Source organism: Pseudophryne corroboree, chromosome 2 (assembly GCF_028390025.1).
Source record: "Pseudophryne corroboree isolate aPseCor3 chromosome 2, aPseCor3.hap2, whole genome shotgun sequence".
In the NCBI taxonomy this organism is placed as follows: domain Eukaryota; kingdom Metazoa; phylum Chordata; class Amphibia; order Anura; family Myobatrachidae; genus Pseudophryne; species Pseudophryne corroboree.
This window is the reverse complement of record NC_086445.1, coordinates 583,997,676-584,002,515: the sequence shown is the minus strand read 5'-3', so window position 1 is coordinate 584,002,515 and position 4,840 is coordinate 583,997,676. Positions and strand designations below refer to the sequence as shown.

Sequence of the window (4,840 nt, the reverse complement as noted above, 5' to 3'; positions counted from 1 at the left end):
ATTTCCCATATATAAGACAGCATCTTTAATATGACCCAGGGTCTATAAACCGGTATCCTTATCCAGGGTATTAATTTCCATCGATAAGGTACCTATCCTTGCTGCTACAGCGCTACAAACCCAAGCCGACACTAATGCCGGGTTGAGTAAGGTACTAGATTGTGTAAATGGCCTACCAGGTAGCCTGCTGTCTGCGATCAGCAGGATCCCTGAGGGTAGCCATAATGGCAGCGCTACCTTTTTTGGATAAGCGTGTCCAAGCTTTTTTCCCTCTTGGGGAAGATTCTTACCGTATCCTGTCCTTAGTCGGGAAAGAATACGCCCTAAGAATCCATTTTTGGGAATCTGCAGTTTCTTGTCTGGAGATTTCCAAGCCTTTTCAATAACTTGTTCATGAGATGGGGGAAAGTTTACCTCAGGTTTCTTTACCCTATACATGTGTACCCTCGTGTCAGGGACAGGGGGTTTGATATGCAAATCATCTTTTATTACAATAATCATATATTGAATACTTTTAGCCAATTTTGGCTGTAACTTTGCATCATCGTAGTCGACACTGGAGTCAGAATCCGTGTCGGTATCTGTGACTATTATTTGGGATAGTGGGCGCTTTTGCGACCCTGAAGGCCCCTGCGACATAGGGACAGACATGGGTTGACTCCCTGGCTGTTCATTCTCATTTTTGTTTTTGCAATAAATTTACATTAGCACTTAAAACATCCCACATATCCATCCAGTCAGGTGTCGGCGTTGTCGACGGAGACACCACATTCATTTATTCCCCCTCCTCCCTAGGAGAGCCTTTTACCTCAGACATGTCGACACACGCGTACCGACACACCACACACTCAGGGAATCCTCTTATCTGAAGACAGTTCCCCCACAAGGCCCTTTGGAGAGACAGAGAGAGAGTATGCCAGCACACACCCCAGCGCTATATGAACCAGGAAAAAACACAATAAACATATGTTTACCCAGTAGCGCTGTGTATAAATGTATATATGCGCCTAATTATGTGCCCCCCCATTTCTTTAAAACCCTTTTTAACCATGGTATAAGCAGGGGAGAGTCTGGGGAGCTTCCTCTCAGCTGTGCTGTGGAGAAAATGGCGCTGGTGAGTGCTGAGGGAGAAGCACCACCCCCTCGGCGGCAGGCTTCTGTCCCGCTCAAATATACTGAAAACTGGCGGGGGCTCTTATATATATACAGTGGGCAGCTGTATATATACTATTTTTGCCAGAAAAGAGGTTTATATGCTGCCCAGGGCGCCCCCCCCTGCGCCCTGCACCCTTACAGTGACTGCCGTGTGTGAGGTGTATGGGAGCAATGGCGCACAGCTTCACCGCTGTGCGTTACCTCAGTGAAGATCATGAAGTCTTCTGCCGCCTCTGAAGTCTTCTTTTCTTCTCATACTCACCCGGCTTCTATCTTCCGGCTCTGTGAGGAGGACGGCGGCGCGGCTCCGGGACGAACTCCAGGGTGAGACCTGTGTTCTGACTCCCTCTGGAGCTAATGGTGTCCAGTAGCCTAAGAAGCAGAGCCTTGAAACTCGAAGTAGGTCTACTACTCTCCCCTCAGTCCCTCGATGCAGGGAGTCTGTTGCCAGCAGGCTCCCTGAAAATAAAAAACCTAACAAATATACTTTCTGTCTGAAAGCTCAGGAGAGCTTTCTGAAAAGCACCCAGTCTCCACTGGGCACAGTATAAAACTGAGGTCTGGAGGAGGGGCATAGAGGGAGAAGCCAGTGCACACCCAGACCTAAAGTCTTTCTTAAAGTGCCCACGTCTCCTGCGGAGCCCGTCTATCCCCATGGTCCTTACGGAGTCCCCAGCATCCTCTAGGACATGGGTCTTCATCCTGTGGCCCTCCAGCTGCTGTGAAACTACACATCCCAGCATGCCCTGCCACAGTTTTGCTATTAAGGTATGCTAAAACTGAGGCAGGGCATGCTGGGATGTGTAGTTCCACAGCAGCTGGAGGGTCGCAGGTTGAAGACCCATGCTCTAGGACGTAAGAGAAATATATATTGTGCAATTGTATATATTGTACAATATATATATATATATATATATATATATATCTTTGTTTGTACTGTGGTCTAAATTGCCTGGAAATGAATGTTATTAGGGTTAAAAATACTCTAGGAACAAATAAAAGGCCAAATCATGTGATTTTAGCTTTTTTTTTTTAAAATGTAAAAACAAATATGAAACCAAAATCAGCAAAAATGGACTGACATAGATCTTTATTAATATGTAGATCAGGGACCCAAGGGAGGTAGAGCATGTATGTAGTGGAAGGAAGGATTGATTAATAATTTAATTTATTTTGTTTGATTTAAAAAATTTCAATTAATCATTGGAGCATTGGTGCATAGACAACAGTTTTTATTGGTTAGTGCACTAATCTGACTTTTACTTTTTCTTTGATTTTACATGCCCTGACTTAAGCCGTCTATGCCCTTGGGTATCGGCCTTAGTAGACAATGTTGATGGACTTATATAATCATGACTGGTGGCAGCACTTACAGCACTAGTATGTGCTTCCAGCTCTCCTCTCAATTGTTCGTCCTCCATATCTATCAAGAAACACGAACCAAGTGGGGTACAGTACACCCCACTATTTGTACAAAAAATGTACCACCTACAGTATCACAATATATGTATGAATCAGAGATAATAATCTAACAGTATGATTTACTTTCAACTACTGTGTCAGACAATACGTGTATGAATCATGAAAATAAAACATTTTACTGTGGTACCACCTTCACCCACAGTGTAGCACAAAAGTACGAAATATATGACCAGCAGTATCACAGTACTTGAAAATAAAATACAAATTGTGTAGTACACTGGGGTACAGCACAAACAAACAAACAAACATTTAAAATAATAATAATAATTATATTATACTGTAGCTTTTTAGTTTTAATTATTTTAATTTTTCACTGGGGTGGAGCCCATGGATAGATGGACAGAGCTCCCATCTACAGACACAGCAGCTCCTGAATGTATACTGGAGTATAGCACACACACAAAAAAAAAATATTTTAAATGAGCAAAATATTAGTTTTTTTAAACACAGGGACAGAGCCCCTGGATGTATGGACAGATCACCCCTAGGTGGACAGAGCACCCCTGGAGGACACAGCAGCCCCTTATCAGATACAGCTGATGACAGACAGAGCACTCTTGGACTGATGCTGAGAGGACACACCAGACACTGGATGTACACAGTATAAATACTGTACACTGGGGCAGAGTCACCGGATGTATGGACAGATCACCCATAGGTGGACAGAGCATCCCTTATCAGATACAGCAGACAACAGACAGATCACCCCTGGACTGATACACAAGCCCCACAGCAGCCACCAGCCCCACGCACACGCCCCACAAGATGATGGACAATTGTCCCACCAGCTGGAAAGCTGCCGTGGGTAGGTGGGTCCTTCAAATCTGATTTGACACCTACCCACGGCAGCTTTCCAGCTGGTGGGACAATTGTCCATCACCTAACACCAAAAGCAGATCTTCTTTTCTGTCTTGGTTTGGACAAAAAATCCTTTCTGAACCCTCATCAATGATTTGGGAGAAGGTCATATACAAATATCTATAAACCTACTATCATACCTCACTGTCCATGCCCAATACCGTCTGATCTTGGAAGCCAAACAGTTGAGGGCCAGGTTAGTACTCAGTGGGTGACCACCCGGGAATACCTGGTGCAGTAGGTTCAGAACTAGGAAACCTCCTGTCTAACATTGACAGCAGATTCACACTTTAACTATTTTTCTCACCTTCTTATCAGGCATCCCATAGCAATTACCAAGTGTTGAGATATTGGAACTACATTTCAGCTCTTAGTAATTTCATTCAGATATTACCGCTTCTAAAAAACAATTTCCCCGCCGGATACAATTGCATGTATTTTGATTGACAAAATGTATTTCATAATTGTGCACATCGAGTACACATGCGTGCAGAAAATGGCATCAGGTGCTCTGGACTAATGTGTCAAAATTTGAACTACTGTATTTGGCTGCAGCAGGAGGCCGTTTGTTCGCTGAAGGGCTGGAGAGCGGTACAATAATAAGTAGAATATAACCATAACATCCCTTTTGAGTTGCATGGAAGGTTCTTAGGTCGAAATTGTGTCTTCAGTTCTAATCAATTGTATGTAAGGTCTCCAAACATAGTTGACATGAAAGACAGGATAACAAAAAACAACCAATGTGTGGTAAATGTTGTCAACACTTAAGCAATAGAAAAAGAAATCAGACTCCTCTATAAAACTAAGGTGGATCCAAAGCGTACCCCACTCACACTCTAAAGAGGAGGCATTAATCGCATCACGGTTTCTTTATGTGGTTAACCTTTCAATTTCTTATAACACCCAGTGTGATGAATAGGGAATTCAGCCCAACACCTCAATCGTTTGTTGTGGATTCCCAATGGAGGCAGATGATGCATACCCCAACACTCACACTCAAACGGTTGATGTAAAACACATAAAGGTATCTTTCTCTCCTAGGGGATAATAGTAGTCTGTAATGGCGTACCACAACTCACAGTTTGGACTGCTGTACACCTCCTATCAAGGTATCTTTAGGTCCTGGACAGGGATTTCAGTTTGTGGTTTTAGCTTTGTTCATGGAAACTCCCAATGTGCATCATATGAAAAAAGAAAACAAGCAAACCAATGTGTAGTAGGTTTTGCTAATCTTAAATGCAATGTGTAAATAAATCTCTGAGGCAGATAGGTTCAATGCGTACCCCACTCACATATAAAATGGGGGTTCTAAATATATAGCGGTATCTTTGGGGAAGTTCTATTT

At 43.2% G+C, this 4,840-nt stretch overlaps 1 pseudogene; it reads left to right on the top strand.

The window, feature by feature from the left end:
• Positions 1–3,621: 3,621 nt before the first annotated feature.
• LOC135052040 (5S ribosomal RNA) lies at positions 3,622–3,739 on the top strand (annotated as a pseudogene).
• The last annotated feature ends 1,101 nt before the right edge of the window (positions 3,740–4,840 follow it).